Below are 19,252 nucleotides of genomic sequence, written 5' to 3'. Positions count from 1 at the left end.
CTGAAAAACACTATCTTAACATATGTAGGAGTTACTCAAGTATTTCATTTAAGGAGGGCTGAGAGAAATGGAAAGAATAGTTTCATAGAAATAAACAATCCATAAGGAAATCCTGGTGACCTTTTCACAAGCACAGCATCCGTGACTTTCTTTGGTCAATTTACTTAGTTCAAGTTACTATTCACAAACAAAAGAAGACATTAACCATTTTATTTTTACCTATTGTTGCTAAGATTAAATCCATAATTCTAGGGTTTTTTTCTTGATCTTTATAAATGACTAGGTGGCCAAGTCACTCTGTACGGTTCCTCATGCAGATCACTTACGGGAGATGATCACTTGTGCTGATTACCAGGGCATCTTTCAGGGCAGTGGAGTCAGAGTCACTTCGAGATGTATTTTATCTCATTACTCATCGTTAACTGATAGATAGCAACACGCGCACTGCAATTATATTCCTTGTTAAAGGGCTGAGAGTCTCCTTTTTCTAGACGTGGTCTCTAAGCCCCTGCATGGAACAATAAGGGAAGATCTGAGTCATCCCGTTAAGAGGGTGACTTGTTTCGGTTAACGTAGCCACAAAGCTCATATGCCCAGAAGACATCTTCCCTGTGGCATCTGACTTGCGTGGTCCTTGTCTGGCTCTCCCTTTTAACTTCTGCATAAAGTCTTGCAGGCACAACTTCCTCCTGATTCTGCCTCCTCTGGCTAGCTCTGTTCCCCCATCCTGCCCAGCCCCAAGGTCTGCTCTACACGTGAGGCTCCCGGCAGCGAGCCAGGCAACGGTGGCCTCATCGCTACTTCGTGATGGCGGCGAAGCGCTTTGCCATAATGTAGTGGGTAATCACAGCAAAGCGAATGTCATCTCTGTGGCCCAGTGGGGCAAACCAAGGAATAACACCTGTCCTGCTCAAAATCTGCCTGCCAGGGGATGTTGGAGGTAAATGTAAAGTGAGTTTGTGTTTTAGACAGAGCTACGGCACACTGGTTCGAGAACAATACAGTGTCATTAGGTCTCTAGCAAATAGTAATGTTTCAATTCAAATAGATTCAACTTTTTCCATATTATGGGTTATAGGAAAGTTGGAAAGAGCTATATGAAGAAGGCAACACTTGAGCAAGATTTTGAAGAAAAGGCAGAATAAGGATGCGTCATGCAGGGGTATGAGAAGAAGAAACAGTAGCAGCAAAGGCGAGGGGGCCGCAGGGGGAGGGGGAGGAGAGAAGCTGGGAAGGCAGCTGGAGGGTCTCACGTTGGTTGGTCTGACTTCCATGCTGAAGTGGGTAGGCTATTCTGCAGACAAAGGGGAACCCCTGACGGTTTCTGAGCAGGAGATTGTCATAATCAGAGCAGGATCCTTAGGAAGATGAATCCGACCACACAGGTGGGATGGAGGTAGGAAGGGCAAAGCAGACGGCAGCTGGGAGGCTGGCGCAGTAAAGCTCAAGGGAAGTGAAGGTCTGAGTCAGCGGGGACAGTGGGTCTGGAAGACAGGGACAGAGGATGTGCCAAAGACTTGGATATGAGTTGAACCTGGGGGCTGAGAAAAGAACTGCACAGTTACTCTGAGGTTCCCAGCCCAAGTGACCAGGATGGCTATGTCACCAAAGATGGACCCAGGGAACCTGTCCTAGATGTTTCATTTGAGGGGACAACCAGATATCCAAGTCCAGCCTTGAAGACACAGGCCTGCAGGAGAGAAAATAGCCAAGAACCAGAAATGGTGATGGTGGGAGGGGGGCTGGGGGAGAGTCTGCATAATGCTGGACCCCAGGGTCAACGGCAGGGTGCTGCTCACTTCCTACGTACCAGTTACTTAAATGAATGAGAGGGAGAAAGGAAGAAAAATACGAATATATATTCATTAGCCCCACTTACAGCAAAGATGGAATCAATGAAATTCAGATACAAATAAAGGCTGGAGAGCATAAAAGACCTGAGGAAGCAGGGGCTCTGAAAATGCTTAGTTAAACTGAAGCTATTCCTGCCATCTAGAAATTACTTAATAAAATAGGCATAACATGATGTAATTATATAATAGAGCATAACTTGCACTAACGAACTATAACAACCACTCACAAAATCCAAGAATATTTTTTAAAGCACCAAGAGTACTGCTCTGTTCAATAAATTATGTAATCAAAATGGACCTATGGCATTCTTCTGAAAACAGTGGTATTTCTGAATCTGAGAACCCAGGCACCCTGCTGCCAGAAGTGGCTCATGACATGGGATGTCCAATCTTTTGAATCTCCCATTGAGAACAATGCTTCAGGTCATCAACTGCTGTAAATAGATTTGTTTGGGTATTTTTTTCCCTCCTGAAACTAGCAGGATGTTATAGCAGTGAAGTTATAGACAATGGTTATTTCTTCAAACAGTTGATTTTTTTCTCATTTCTTGAGAGGTTGGGTGTTAGTGAAAGATAAGTGTGTGTACGTGTCCAAAAAACTGTCCAGAGCAGAGAAGAAATGCGGAACTGTAATAATATTAACAATTTGTATTTCTACAGCATCCTCACTTGAAAGAGCTGAGGATGGTTTTAGAACTAAGTCATAACACCAGTGTAGATGGAAAATACGATGGTCTTCCTGTTAGAGATTTTTGAGCTTGGTCAATAAAACTTTCTCTACTCTACCAATAAACTGTATTATTAAGATGTCAATTCTTAAATCTGAGTCCTCTTTTCATCAATGGTCAGTTCTTTCTAAACCTCCACGGTGAATAGCTCATCTGAAATGACTTGCACTAAAGTTCCCTTGGCTGCAGGACTAAGCAGATTAATGATTGGAAGAATCATGGTCTTTCATTTTGAAAGAAAATAATTTTGCCACAGGAGTGATGGTGGGGGGATAGAGGTAGAAAGGAGGGCGAGAGCTGGGAGATGGGAGTTGTATAGGGAAGCCACCATATGCAAAGTTTAACTGTTATCAATCAATCATTCAATCAATCAATCAATAGACAGACAAAGAGATGGACATCCAACTTGTCAGTGGAGTCCAGAAATGTCTGAGTCTTCACCTTTTCTTGAGCCAGCTGCGAAAGATAAGGTAAAATGAGTTCCAGCTAATGGAATTCATAAATCATTTGTAAAAGCCCAGGCACCTTTCAACTTTCACATCCTTTTGTGTGGTTCTCAGACAAGTTGGCAGCTAAGACATTTAAAAATCCCTCTCAGCCGCTGTCCTTCTCCCACTGCCACAAACTCTCAGAAGAGGAGGAGACCGAGGCCCTAACAATTCTGCCTTTCTGGCCTATCAGGTGGTTTCCCTGAGAGCAGAGAGGAGTAGAGGCAGGATCTATTCCAGTTATGAGAGGGGAGTTAGCAAAAGGGGAAAAGCCCAGCTCAGACACCCTTCCTCTGAGTCTTCAGACATTCATGGAGAGCTAGTCTAGTGAGGGATTCAAAAATAAATTAAAGACAACTCCTTCCCTCAAAAAATATATCAAGGGGGAAACTACAAAGCTCCCCACTTGTTGCCACTGTTGGAAATGGCCGGGCCAAGGGACCTTTGCTCTGGGCCCCCTTGGCTATTTGCAACCCTCCCACTATCTACTCTTCTCAGCCCAGGGAAGGGACAGGGCAAAAGTGTGAATTATTTCGTTTCTCTTGGCCTGGCTCTTTTCTCTCCTTCACGATGCCGCTTCCTGTCTCCCTCACTGGCTGTCTCAGAAACACCATCCTCTGGCTCACACCTCCCTCCCGTCTCTCAGGAAAGGGTCTGAGGTCGGTGGTTGGACAAGAAATGCCACATGTTTCTCTTGGGGTCAGAACACAGTGATGCATCCCTAACAAGCGACAGTCACTCTAAAACCAGGAGGCTGATTTCCTTGCATGATGTATGGAAAGCCAGGTCCTCCCCTACTTTATAGCCACCACGTCCCCAACCTTAGCAGGAATTTAAGTTCCACTGATACTTGCTTTTAGGACTTTTGTCTTAGCTCAGGCTGTTGTAACAAACTGCCAAAGACTGAGCTGCTTAAACAACAAATACTGATTTCTCACAGTTCTGGAGGCTGGGAAGTCCACCATCTGGGTGCCAGCATGGTTGGGTTCTGGTGAGGGCCCTCTTCCTGTCTGCAGATGGCTGTCTTCTTGTGTGTCCTCACATGGCAGAGAGAGAGAGGAAGCATCTCTTTTGTCTTTTCTTATAAGGGTACTAATCCCATTCACGAGGGCTTCACCCTCATGACCTAATTACCTTCCGAAGGCTCCACCTCCTAATACCATCACCTTAGGGGTTAGAATTTCAACATATGAATTTGGGGAGGACACAAATGTTCAGTCCATAACAGCTTTGTTGTTGTGTAAGCTATTTCAAGCATTATGAGCTGATGGGTGGGACAGTGATTTTGGAGAAAGAGCCCTTCGCGATACCTCAGAAATCACTCCATCTAGATGGCCACATGTCATTGTTCAACTCTGAGGCTGCACTATCCATTATTGTAACCTGTAGTCACAAGTGGATGTTTAAATTAGTTAAAATTAAATGAAATTAAAAATTCAGAGTCTCCATCACTTTAGCTGTAGTTCAAGGGCTTAGTAGCCATATGTGGCTAGTGGCCACCATATTGGACAACAAAGAACATTTCCACTTTCACAGAAATTTCTATTGGACAGCTTTGCTCTGAACCAATATTCAAACCATGGCTGAGGGTCACTTTCAGATGTGAAGTTCGTACAACAGCAATTTAACTGTCTATATTAAAAAATTGGTCACAATAAAAAATTTATACTGTAATTGTGCAACACAATTTATTCCTCCACACATAAAAGGACCAGAGACAACATTTTTCATTATATACCAAAGAAAGAACATAACAAAGATGTCCCAGATACAGTAAGGGCTGAACTGAAATGAGTTAGAAAAAACCAACTTCGTCTTTTCAACAGGTTTAGTCTTTGGAGGTCTGTGTAAAGAGGTAGTTTATAATTATAATAATCCTCATGGTACTCTAAAATTCCCATAAATAATGTAATATGTATATTGGTCCTTTAGTGTCTAATAAAAACACACATGGAAAGCCTGCAGTGTGGAAATTCAGTATATCATACACAAAGCTCAAGGCAATCTCCACCCAATCAGATACAGAAGCCAGGAGCAAAGAGAGGAGCATCCATTCAATACAAAGAAGGTCATGTGACAGCTGCTGATAAAGACCTTCCTGTGGTCCAGGGGCTGGGGAAACTTGCTTTGCTTCTTAAAGCCCTGGTTGTTGCTCTTTCCTGTCTACAGCAGAGCAGTAGATTTTCCAGACCCAGGACTCTCTTGGTCCTTGCTCTCCAAGGCCTACCTGCAGCTGGTAAAGCTGTGAAGGAGACACAGCAGAATAGAGCTGTGAATTGCAGGCCAATGAGATTTGAGAATGGCCCAGTCTGTGGCTCATCTTTGTCGAAGAAATATATCGCCAGCCCTGAGACCCCTCACCCCCACCCCAGTCTGGATCCCTATTTCCAACCCATCACTTAATAGAATGACAAAATATGGAAGGGCATAAAGGAGGAAGCCAAGCATGAATTTTAGGAGACTCCCCTGACTCTTGTCCCTGCACATGCTCTGAGCTTCACCTGATTCCCAAAGCTGACTCCCCTTCCCCAGGATGGCTCACCCTGAGGGCAGCTTACCACTCATAGACACACAGAATCAGCTTCTCCATTCCAAGTAAGAGCTAAAATACATCCCAAGGATCCTTGTTCTGCCCATCTGCAGCCCAACATTACACCAACTCTCCAGGTGGCCTGAAGATAAGCCACTCACAGCTGTAGTCATCAGTCATCACATACTTACTGGCACCCATTATAGATCCAAGCTCCGTGCCTTCATGAAGCTTACAGATGGGAGTACCCACCCCTGTTAAAATGCAAACATTTGAGACAGGAGAGTGACAGGTAGTCACAGGGACCCTACCCCTTGATGACTAACTGAGTATCTAAAGCATGTGGACAGCAGGGCAGCAGAAGGAGGCTTAGGGCACAGGGAGGCCATGCTTGAGTGGGGTGTGGATGGTGTCAGAGACACCGAAAAGGCAGGAAGAAGGACCAGGAAGGTCAGCCTTGGCATGACCATGGTCAGGTGCATGGCTTGGGCCTCCTTCACTTCACCATCAAGAAGCTTTAGGAGTTAGTTACAAGCATGTTTTCCTTCCTTTGTCATCTCCTTCGTTTTGTTCATTGTTTCCCCAAATACTTAGACATGTTTTTACCAAAAGAGTACCAATTAGAACACCCATTAATTCTCTAAAATTCACATAGTAATACTTGACTGCTATGGGCAGAATATTTGTGTCCCTCCAAAATGCATGTGTTAAAGCCTAGCCCCCAGTGTGATGGTGTTAGGAGGTGGGGCCTCTGGGAGGTGATGATGTCATGAGGGTGGGCCCTCATGAGTGGGATTAGTGCCCTTATAAAAGTGGCCTCAGTGAGCCCCTTCACCCCTTTCACAATACGAGGACACCAGGAAAAGGCAGCCATCTATGAACTAGGAAGTGGGCTCTCACCAGACACTGAATCTGCCAGCACCTTGATCTTGGACTTCCCAGTCTCCAGAACTGTGAGAAATAAATGTCTGCTGTTTATAAACTACCCAGTCTATGGTATTTTGTTATAACCGCCCAAACGGATTAAGACAACAACCCTAAAACAATAAGCCTTTCTCTTTATCATACTCTGGTCACGAATATAAGTAGCACATCATCAGTGGTACTGGTTTTAAGATCTCAGGCTTTCAGAGAGAGGTATCAGGACAAAGCCTATTGGTTGGGAGTTATACCCAAGTTACTTTCTTGTCTTCAGGCTGGATGGGAAGATTGTACTGAAAGAGACAAATAGGGCTGAGCATGTTTAAAAGCTTGCAAGGAAAGGGAAGTAAGATCGGCTACTAAGCTGCTCTGTGATGCCACCAAGATCACAGTTTTAATTGTACTTGGTGGATGAACTAATTATGGTCAGAGAAAGTTAGCACTGGGGCTGCAATGAACAACACGTTTTTTTCTAGGACACACAGCACACAGGTGACATCCTTATGCAATACAAGTGTTTCTTCAAGGGTTTGTTAAGATATTTAAACCAAAAGAGTTCAAGACAAAGGGGAAAGGGGGGAAAAAAAAGAGTATCTGTGTGCGATTGTGAAGGTAGAGAGGTGAACAGGAAGTGAAGTTCAAAAGAGGTAGAATGATGCCTCCAAAAGACAGCAATACGTGGGAAGGAGCAATTAACTGAATCAGTCTGTTAAGACTCAAAACAGTCTGATAGAAAGACGACGTAATATCCTGATTGCCGAGTTAGGATCCCAAGTCTTCCGTATGATGAATAATTAAAGCCAGCTCAGGGGAAATGGATTCTTTAATTTGTATATTCAAAAGGGGCAATGCAGTTAACCCTCTGACCTTTGTCCAAACTTTCTTTTGGGGAAGGTAAATTCTTTAAGATCCTCAAAAAAAAAAAATGTTTGGGGGCTTCCCTGGTGGCGCAGTGGTTGAGAGTCTGCCTGCCAATGCAGGGGACACGGGTTCGAGCCCTGGTCCGGGAAGATCCCACATGCCGCGGAGCAGCTGGGCCCGTGAGCCACAACTACTGAGCCTGCGCGTTTGGAGCCTGTGCTCCGCAACAAGAGAGGCCGCGATAGTGAGAGGCCCGCGCACCGCGATGAAGAGTGGCCCCCGCTCGCCGCAACTAGAGAAAGCCCTCACACAGAAACGAAGACCCAACACAGCCATAAATAAAAATAAATAAATAAATAAATAATTTTTTAAAAAAAATGTTTGGAAGCATTCTATGTAACCACGACGAACTTGAGGTTCTAATGAAAGGACCAGGAAACAGCCTTCACTTCCCAATGTGCAGCCAACCACGTCCTACCCAAACCCCAAAGTCTGTCTTTGAAGACTCAACCACTAGCCTCGCCATGAACTTCAGGGTGTCTTACCAACAATGATATTTCTGGTTTTTCTATTTCTTCCTCCATTTTGTTACCCTACGGTTTACTTTCGGGCACCCATATCCATACACTCATGCCACCAGGAGCAGGAGGCCAGTCGCACTATAAACAGATGCACATCAGCCCTGGCCTGGGGAGAGCTCTGGGTACCAGGGGAAGGATGCCCCTGGCCTCTGTCCAGTGAGTCACTAGCACAGTCACGTTGAATGTGGAAGATTATTTGATTGCTTTATGCAGTTTTCAAACTGGATAAGGCCCCACCTCCAGCTCTGGGAAGATGAGTTATTCAAGCTTTATGACTAAGAACACAATAAGTGGGAAAAAGCCACTGGAGTGCATGGAGAGAAAGAAATGAAAAGAAAAAAGTTTCCTTTTTTGGAAGGGGGATTTTATTCTCCACTTCCAGGAATAGTCAAGGGTTCTTCTCTCCCCACAATAAGGAGAAGGTACGCATAAAGTGGCCGCAGGGTTAGGAAGAAACAATGGAGGATGCATTGCATTGTTGGTGGAGCTTGGCTGGGGTGAGGGAAATACACCAGCTGGGAGGAAACAGCTGAAGGGCATCTCCAGGGATAGGCTGTGAATGAGGGTACCATGCTGAGGACGGCTGAGAGCAAGGCACTGGCAGAGGCCCACACCAGAGGCATAAAGAGCCCAGGGAGCGAAAGGCTCAACATGCACACAGAATCACCTGTCATCAGGCCTTGGGTGGTGGGGGCGGAGCAGGGCCTCAAGCCCCAGAGATTCTGATTTGGCAGGTCTGGAATGAGGCCAGTACATCTGCATGTCTAACAACCTCCCCAGTGGTGGTGTCAGTGCTCCTGGCACTGTTGACAGACAATTTCTGCAAGAGAGCTTGGTTACTATGCAGGACTATGATGGAAAACCTGGTGTCCACGTGCCTTAAACGGGCAGTGCAACAGCATATTCTGTTAGGCCTCTTAGCAGAGGATGACGTTAACTTGCTCACCGCTGAGATGCACCACGGTGTCCAGTGGGACCCAAGCTCCCAGGAACCAAGGAGAGGGCTCAGTGGTTGTTTCCATCCCACAGAGTCATCTCTGCCACAGGGGAAAGTTTGGTTCAAATATATACACAGCTTTTCGAGCCCTTCTCTAAACTAATGGAAAGCCTCGTTATTCTGTGATTCTACTTCTTCGTGTTCTCAGTTTCAAGACAACTCAAGAAATCCCTACATATTAGATGAGGAGTTTTTTCCCTCCCCTTCTTCACCAGCAATGGTTTGTATCCAGGCCTATTTAAAGTCCTTGGAGACATCTGAACACCTGCCCAGAGAACCGAGAATCATATGAGCTCTGGAAAGGGCTGATATTGCTCAACACATTGGGTGTTTGGTGTTGAACTTGACTTGGTGGGGACGGGCTCAGGTGCTCTCCACAGGAAATTACGGTAATACACACACTACATTTAACTGAAAAAGTGACTCCCAGACAGTTATATTCCATTTGGCCATCTAGAAATTGTGTCCCCAGGTGATCTGAGTGAGACAGCCACTTTAGCTATTAGTTCAAAAGCCTCACTTCCACTGTAAAACCATTTCAGCAACTTGTTCATTAAATCTAAAACATCAAAGAGGATTTGCAAATCTGGAAAACATTTTTGAAAAATTTAAATGGGGTGTCACTTTGGCAGTGTAAATGGCATGAACTGTTTGATTTTCAACTATTTACAGATGTATCTGACTCTGAGATTAATGCCTATATTTTCCAGGAGAAATTGTGTAGGCAAAATTTTGACCAAATTGGCCTGAAAGAAGAAAATTAGTTTAAATATATATAAGGTGGAAATATTCTCCTATCTATAGTATATGTCTCTTTGTGTATATGAGAAAAGAGAAGCATTTTTTTCAATTTGTCTTGTTTTATAGCTCTTGATACCAGAAATTCTGCATTAGAAATAGAAGAATTTAATGTTCTATCCTCATTTTTGCTTGGAATTCCTGAGTCCCAAAGTTGCCAAATCCTTTCTTTCCTAATTCATATTTATGGTTGAGAACTTTCTTTAAATAACTATTTGGAAACTGGTCACATAAGACAACGCCAAAAGACAATATGAATTGGGAACATGTCTGGCCCTCCACAAGTCTAGAATTTTCATCCAATATTGTTTTTCTACTGTCGATTCCAGTAAATGAATGATACTATGACTCAGAGCCTCAACCCTTGGGGAAAAAAATGGAGAAAGTTCAAGTCTTAGCCTAGAATATATTTGAAAGATTAAGTGTTTTCTGTAACTCACATTTTAGTTATTATTTATGTCACTTCTTACTCCTAAAATGATTTACTGTGACTTACATAAGTACATACAATACTTTTAAAAGCAAGCCAAAAATATGAGGAAAGAAGAAACAATAATTGCTATAAGTACACTTCACTAGAAGTCTGCTGAATATTGGGATCTTCATTTTCTAGCAGCCAACCCAAAGAAGGAAACACTCTTTTGAAACTATTAGAAGAGAAAGCAATTGCTCAAGAGAAGTATAATTGGGCCTGGCACTAAGACCCGCATGAAAAGTTTTACCTGGGTCAGTTTAGAGAGAATTCTCTGTATTCTCAACAGCTGTCCTACACGATATAATCATGGCTTATAAAAGACTTCAGTTCTATACATCCCTGAATACATGCCAATGGCTCAACCCCAGAAGAGAGCTCAATCAGAGAATGCCAAGAGGAGGTCCAGAGAATTCCAGAGCATTCCAGAGAATCCTCTGTCCCCTCATCTGGTTTAATCCAAGACAATGTGGTCTATTTAGAAAAATGGATGGATTGCATATACTTAAGGCAATCATCCCTAGATATTATTATCTTGAAAACAAGCCTTCATAAAATGTTGAACAATGTCACATAATCCTCCTCCTGCATTTCACTTGAGGAGCTTTAAAAATGCAGTCGTCCTCACGGTCTTCCTGAAACCTCAACCCCTGATCTCAACATTCTCCGTCTTCTCTCCACTCCTGCTCTAGGTCAAGTCATCACTGCCTCTCCCCTGGAATTACTGAACTCTAAGCTCCTTCAGTCTTGACACTTTGAGAAGAGTTGGAATAGTTTGGATCGAATTAAGTCACAGATTTCTAAGGCACACTTCTGACTTTAGAAGTATGGTCTTCTTTTACTTACCAGAATAAGCTGTATCATGTTTGGATCTCAACCTGCCTTTCCAAACATCCTTATCCCATACAAATTCTGCCCTTTCCATCTCTTTGTCAATGCTCACACTGTTTCCTCCAGTGGAAATACCTCTCTGATCCCAACCGAAATGAAACCCTAATCCCACCCAGCGTTCAAGGCCTGTCAGCTATGTATCCCACAGATCAGTTAGAGCAATGTCTTGCCCAAGGTTGGAGTTCAGTTAATATTGAGTGAATAAATGAATGCATGAATGTTCATCTCAGAATTTTCTCTTGGCTGCATTAGGCAGAAAAGTCAGAACTTTTTTATTATTTTTAATTAATTTAACACAATCCTTTCGGGGCAAAATAGTCATTTGGGCCTGCTTTGGCACTTCTTAAAGACCAAAGAGAAGAGCTTTCATATGTGGCCCTTCCCAGGGAGCAGAAACCTTTCAAGCAAGCCACATGTCGTAGCCTCTTAAGGAGACCTTGTTTCCCACCACGAATCAGAGCATCTGTGAGGGGCGAGCCGAGGCATGACACAGGGAAATCCACAGGACAGGAATTTGCTCAAGATTTGAAAGCAGGCAGCTCTGCCAAAGAGCAAGAGCTCAGATGGGCAAGAAACATGGAGGTTCGCTCTTCACCTGCCTGCTATTACGGGTGCAGTGATACCACAGGACACTGTGATTTATCAGAGGAAAATCGCCTGGTAATAGGAATAGAACTAGACCTCATTAAGATGAAGCAGGCTCTGATATCCTCGAGTTAGATAAAAGAGAATATGAAATTGATATGGTCAGCATTACTGCCATGCTGCATTTGAAAAGAATCAAACCAAGTGGCAATTGACAGCACTTGAGGAGGAAAATACCCACAAATGAAACAGAAGCGTGTTGAATGTAAACCTTGAGTCTTAAATGCATTAAAATATGACTTTGCATTTGATTTCCTTCCCCAGTGAGATCACTTGGAGCAAATCTATGAAAGGAACAAGGAGTGTACACTTAATATGCTCTCGTCAAGGCCCTCTGGCAAAGGGTGGTGGGAAGATTAATTTAATTACCCAACTCTCATCATCCTGAAATAAGTGTGGGCTTGTTTGTAGTGCTGAAAACACCAAAAGTGCTCAGGAAAGGGTGGTGGAGAAGAGCTGGGGATGCTTGATTTGGAGAGGACCATGTCACTGGCCACCGTCCTCAAAGACCCTTCACTATTAGATAAAGGGAATGTCAGTTATCCAACCTTGCTTTCAGCCACCTCCCAAAATTTGTAGGTGGGATGGAGGCGTTTGTTTACAGCGCCTTTAGCTCATGAGCCATGCAGTCTGTACATATGAATGGCCTTTATACACATGAATAGAAGGTGGTCATCATGCTTCTGTCTGAGAAGCAAATGGCAACTAGTAGCAACCTCCGTGCCAGGCTTGTTGGTATTGTTGTTGTTTAGTGTTATTTATCGATTAATAGAAGAAAACTTGGTGATCCATTTTTATTCCAACAAAAATATCTTTGTGCATGATTTCCATACAAATTCTCCCAAGATACTACCCCTTGATCCCACTAAGGGACCATCTCCAACCTTTTATCCCCAGCCTTCGATGTCCCTCGCCACCCTGAACATATTTCTAAAACAGCCAAAGAGCTGCACCAGGCAAAAGAAGGAGCGGTCAAATGTATTCTGAAGACCCAACCTTGAGGGGCCGCTCAAGGAAGGGACGGATTCCACTGCTCCCTCCTGGCTTAGGTGCCTCTTCTTCCTTCTGATTGTTCATTATTTTCCAAGTGAAAAATGTATTACTTTTGAAATAACTTGAGGCCATATTGTAAAAAGCATGGACACGTTACTTAGTCTACTTCTTAATTTTAAACACTTCAACGTAGATACATCTATATGTGGTAGATATTACAGTTTTTCAAAATAAATATCTTGTTGTTACACTATTTCTGTAGAACAGAAAGTTTGTAGAGAATAAATCTTTGGAGAGCGTCATTTTATCAGACACACGGCTCTTCCTCAGCCAACTGTGACAGCAATAATAAAGGGTGGGAAGAGGCAAAGTAAACCAAAAAAGTACAATATGTGCCTTACAGGGATTTACTTGGAACCGTGACCCATAATAATTGCAAAAGAGGGAAATGTTTCCCTGTAATTTTTTAGGAACCTACCTCATCTGAACAAGTTGATTGAAAATGAAGGAACAACGGACTTTCCTAATTTAAATCTTACTTCCTAAAATAAACAAATTCTTCCAAGAGGGCAAAGGGGCAACATGGTAACAGACAAAACAATGGCCTGGCAATGCAGAGTTTCAGTTCTGCCTGTGGGTGACAAGGACCCCAGGAGTCAATTAGTGAAACTTTCTGATCCAGCTTCCCTACTTGCAAGGTGAGATTCAACAACTGACTTCTCCTAGATGGAGAAAAAGTCATAGTAATAATAATAACAATAAAATGGAGGAGGAGAAGGAAGAGGAGGAGGAGAAAGCTTCTTTTGAAAAATTCTGAACTTGGTGAATCCTAATTCAAATCACAGTATTTACACTATTTCAAAAAACTTTCTTAAGAGACTTATCCTTCTAGCTTTGACTTCCCTGGAAATTTTTTTCTAAGGAGCATTGCAATGAGCAACAGAGGTTAAAATTTTTTTTTCTACAGTTAGAGACAAAATAAATATGGTGTATGTGCTACATGCAAGGATGAGAGGAAAAGTGAGGAACCTCATGCTGACCTGCTCCAGAACCCTCTGCCAACAAGCCTATGAGGTTATTTTACCAGTTAAGGGGAGATGGCAGAGTCTACTCCAAAAGTGATACTGGGGTCAGAAAACAAGCAAGCACTACAAAAAAAATCATAACCCTTTAATTTTTACTGTGAAATATGAACATTTTATTTTCTCTGTGTTTCGCATACAGCAAACTTATTTGTTAATGAGTTCTGTGTTTGGGAAGGAGTTTTTGTATGATTTAGAAAAAAATAATGTGAAAACCCCACAAATAGAAGAACCATCGTTTCAACATTAATATAATTCCCTTCCCCACCCATTTCTCACAATCATGTATCTTGATATATTTAATCTTTTGCAATGGTTCCCATAGCAACTCCTCCTGGTAGTAGCAGAGCTGAAGGCTACTGGAGTCTTGAAACTCAGCCCTGCCCTAAGCAGCCTTCTCTCTCTCTCTCTCTCTCTCTCTCTTCACTTACTTGTTTATATTAAATCTTGGGTATTTTAGAACTCTCCTTGCATTGGCCATCAAAATCCTGCCAGAGATGAGAACATGAGAACGTGAGATCCTTTTGAGGACAAAAGATGCGTTATTTTTGTTTTGTTTCATTTGGGGGTTTCCAAGCAGAGGCCCTGACTCGCTTAAATCTGTACTCTCCATGACCACTTACAAATTCCTTAACAGCACTTAACCAACACGAGGAGGTTCTCCTTAAGGGGTATTCATTAAAATTTGTCCCTAAAGAGTAAAAACACTACCTCTGCTCTGCCCTGAGTTCTGGGGTGACCAGGAAAACAAGGTGCTGAAAATCTCATGTAAAAATTCATGGGTGACACAGGCAGGGTTTGCAATGGCAGCTTTGGGACCATGTAATGCTTACAAATTCAAATGGTAGGACATTCTTCTCATTTCCCTCCTGCAATTTGTTTCTCTGCCTCCAGATAATACCAGCTCTGAGGAGTGGGCTTGGGGACTAGAAAATCAAATATTATTATTAATCACTGTAATTACTTTTCTTGGCCCAACTGTAGAGCTGGGAAGCAAATCAAATCCTCTTGAGTGCAATCGTAACTAAAACACGGTGCTGAGCCACGATGACGTCATCCTTAGTCATCTTAAACTAGAGAGAGTATTACTGCAAAAAAGTATCTTCTAAAATATAATTGATCTTGTTTATTTACATATATTCAACGCATAAATGACAGGGTTTAAAGCACTTCTTCCTAAAGAGGGAGAAAATTCTTGTCTCTAATTCCCAAAAGTCCCCAAAACTTCAATGTGAATAAAATTAATTTAAAAATTACTTATATACACAGGTATGAGAATACACTTCTGCTTACCAGTTGAGGAAGATTAAAATTTCAGCGTTAATAATATTTAAATGCTTTGGTTGAAATTATAGCAGTTAGACTTCTAATAACCTAGTGGTACATTCCCTTTTCCGATAAATGTACATCTAGGGCCTCCACTGTTGCCAAACTCTATAGGGTGCCACTCACATTGAAAAAATCATAGATTTGTGTATTTATTATGACCATTCTCCAGCAAATGGAATTAAACTCTTTTGATCTTAAACAAACCAAAAACAGCATATTGTGGCAATTTGCTGCGAGTAGAAAGCAAAGTTATCCCGGGGAAAGTATGGCTTTTTCTAATTTGCACAGGAGCAAATACTAAATATATTAAATGCATTCCATTTAAAGCCATCGATACGGTCTACAGAATATAGCAAAATATTTTGAGATTTATGGTCAGATGAAACTCTTGCTTATTTTGTGCTATACTCAACAACGATTCAAAAGATTGCTTAAATTTTTCAACCAGTAGATTTCACCATCAGGAAGTCAGGTTTGAGATCACATGAACATGACATTTTGACCATTTGTTAAAATGTCACTGTGCCTTTGCTTTATAGGGGGCAGGAAACCAAAACTCATTTCTGTCAGCTGGTTTAGACACATTGCATTGTTGTATGATTCAGGGCACATCAATTTACCCCATCCAAGCTAGTTTCTTCACCTAAAAAATATTAGTGCTGAAATCCTAAGTTCTCTTTGGTGTATATTTTATAAGATTATGAATTTGATCCACTGATACCTTCAAGAATGCATAATTGTATTATAGTCAAAGAGACACAGCCTTTAAAAAATGTTAGTATTTCGTAGGTCAAATGGCAGCATATGAGACATTCAAATAGGTCAGCTTCTATTTCCTTTTTGGAAAAACATATTGAGCTATAAATAACAAATAATAAACTGCACATAATTAAACATAAGTTTTGATTGATGTATATACCCATCATCACCGCAATCAGGATAATGACCATATCCATCACCCGCACTCCTCATGCTTCTCTGTAATCCCTTCTTCCTGTCACTTCTCTCCTCAAACCCCATTCCAATCCACAGGGAACCACTGATCTGCTTCATTCATTACAGATTAGTTTGTATTTTTTAGAATTTTATATAAAAATTTTATATATAAAAATATATAGTATGAATTGAGTTTTGGTCTGACTTCTTTCACTCAGTATAATTATTTTGAGATTCATCCATATTCTTGTGAATATTGATAAGCTATCCTTTCTTATTGTTGAGCAGTATTCGATTGTATGGAAATATCAGAGTTTGTTTATCCATTAACCTGTTGATGGACATCGCAGTTGTTTACAGTTTGGGATTATTACAAATAAAGCTGCTAGGAACATTTGTGTATAAATCTTTGGACATATATTTTCATTTCTAGGAACAGAGTGGCTGGATCATATAGTAAGTGTATCTTTAACTTCTTAAGAAACGGACACATTGTCTCCACAGGGGTTGTGTGCATGTATATTCCCATCAGCAGAATATGAGAGTTCCAGTTGCTCCACACCCCTGCCAACACTGGTATCATCAGTCTTTCTAATTTTACACATTCTAATCGGTGTGTATCGACATGTAACTGTGGTTTTAATTTGCATTTGCCTATGTTCAGTATACTTCCATGAGTTTACCTGCCATCCATATATCTTCTTTGATGAAATGTCTACTCAAATACTTTGCTCATTTTGGTTTTGGCTGTTCATCTTCTTATTACTGAGTCTTGAAACTTCTTAATATATTCTGAATTCAAGTTCCTTAGCTGATATGTGATTTGCAAATATTTTCTCACCATCAGTGGCTGTCTTTTCACTTTCCTTACAGTGTTTTCAGAGAACACAGTCCTTAAATTGATGAAATCTAATTTACCAAATTTCTTTCTTTTAGGGATTGTGCTTCTGACTTTATATGTAAGAAGTCTTTGCCTAATCAAACATCACAAAAATATTCTCCTATGAAGATAGAAGTATACTTCTACAGTTTTATAATAAAGTTTTATGTTTTATATTTAGATCTATGATCCAATTAGAGTGAATTTTTGTCTATGGTGCAAGGTATGAACTGATGTTGTTTTGTAAGTATGGTTATCCAATTGTTCTAGTAAAATTAGTTGGAAAAGTTATCTTTCTTTTTTTCCCACTGAACTGCCTTTGCAATGAAACTTCATTGACCATGTATGTGCGGTTTGTTTATGGACATTCTTCAAGATTTGTCTACTTATCCTTGCCCATCTATTCGTTTTGCTTCCTATATTTTGAAGTTCTGTTATTAGATGCATTAACACTTACAATGGTTGTGTTCTAGAATGGATTGACCTGGTTATCATTATGAAATGACCTTCTTTATCACTGCTAGTATCCTTTATTCAGAAAACTGTCTTGCCTGATATTAATATAGCCACTGAAGTTTTCTTACGATTAGTATTAACATGATATATCTTTTCCCATACTTTTACTTGTAACCTAATTATGCCTTTATAGTTAAACTGCATTTCTTGCAGGCAGCATATAGTGATTCTTGCTTTTTTTTTTTCCCATCTGACAATTTCTGCCTTTTAATTGGAGAGTTAGGCCCTTGTGATTTAATGTAATTATAGAAATGGTTGGGCTATATCCAACATCTCCCTGTTTATTTTTATTTGTCCCATCTATTTCTTGTTAAGTGGTTGAATTATATCTATATTTTCACTATTTATTTGTATTTGTCCTGTCTATTTCTCTCTCTTTTTTCCTTTTCTCTGCTTTCTTTTGGATTCAGTATTTTTAAAATTTGCTTATTTATTTAAGAGCTATTCATTGACATCTACTCTATGGCAGGCATTATTCTAGGCACTGGAAATACAACCGTGAGTAAAACAGAAAAAAATCCTTGCCCTCTGAGACATAACCTCTCATTGGAGAGATAACAAGGGGCCAGGATGACTGGAGCAGGGTATACAAGGAGAAGACGGGAGGAAACTGAAGTAAGAGGTTCAGTCAAGGGTCAGATCACATAAGGCCTTGTAGATCATGGTAAGGCATTAGGATTTTATTCTCAGTGTGATGAGAAGCTACTGACAGGTTTTGAGCATGAAAGAAACATGATCTGGTTTACATTTTAAAAGAATAACTCTGGTTGCCGTGTGGCAAAGCTAGAGTAGAAGCAGGAAGTGCAGTTAGGAGGCCATTGCAGTTTTCCATGGGAGAGAGAGTGGTGGTGTAGAGCAGAATGAAGCAGTTCAGATGTTAAGTGGTTGGATTCTGGCTATATTTTTAAGGTAGAACTGACAGAAACTATTAATTGATTGGATTTGGGAAAGGAAAAAAGAAATCAGGGGTGATTTCCAGGCTTTCATCTGAGCAACTACACAAAAGCTGGTGCCATTTGCTGCAGTAATTTGGGTTTTGTTTTGGACATATTAAGTTTGAAATGTTTATTAGATATTCAAATGGAGAGGTCAGTTAAGATGATGGATAGGAGCCTAGAAGACGAGGGGAACAGTCATGCTGTAGAGGAATATTTCAGAGTCACCAGGGAGCTGTGTAAACTTTTAAGAAAATATCTCAATTGTTAGATCCCAGGGGAAGAAGAACGTATGTTCTTGTGAAAATGTATGTGCTATGTTTCTTTGCACTGCCAGTCCAACACACAGCCTGTACTGTATCGGTGAAGGTTCTTCTCTTGATCACATACAACAGACACTGACTCTGGATAACTAAAGCAAAAATAAAATAAGATAAAATAAAATAAGGAAGAAATTAATTAAAGGGCTTTTTTAATACAGCCACAGAATTGATGGAATATTGGAAACCATGACACAGGAAGGGCAGCATGCAGGGCCAGCTCAGAGAGCTCCATGATAAGACTTTGAGAAACTGCTATTAATAAAGCTCAGGTCCAATTGTGCTAGGTCCTCCAAAGTCACTGCAATGCTCTAAAAAGCCAGGAGAAGGGCTCTCCATCCTTCATCTGCTAGAGAAAGGGACTGAAAGAAATCCTTGCTATTCAAGTGTGGTCCTTGGATCAGCAGCTTGTTTGGCATGCAGTGTTTTGGGTCCCAACCCAAACCTAATCAATCAGAATTTGCACTATAATAAGATCACCAAGTGATTAAAATAC

At 41.2% G+C, this 19,252-nt stretch overlaps 1 protein-coding gene across 17 annotated transcripts in view; it reads right to left on the bottom strand.

The window, feature by feature from the left end:
• LOC309655013 (uncharacterized protein) overlaps positions 1-19,252 on the bottom strand; it is a 184,741-nt gene that overhangs the window by 125,315 nt on the left and 40,174 nt on the right. For 12 of the 17 annotated variants that reach the window (XR_014260539.1, XR_014260540.1, XR_014260541.1 and 9 more), the window contains one exon: positions 1-5,311. This exon is cut by the window's left edge and continues 16,027 nt beyond it. The exons of 4 other annotated variants lie outside the window; for them this stretch is intronic. The gene's annotated coding sequence lies outside the window, so the exon portion shown is untranslated. One more of the 17 variants, XM_082449901.1, reaches the window with a different exon arrangement.

Source organism: Balaenoptera physalus, assembly GCF_965194825.1.
Source record: "Balaenoptera physalus genome assembly, chromosome: 2".
NCBI lineage: Eukaryota > Metazoa > Chordata > Mammalia > Artiodactyla > Balaenopteridae > Balaenoptera > Balaenoptera physalus.
Note: the sequence above shows the minus strand (reverse complement) of the source record. Positions and strands in the feature narration are given on the sequence as shown.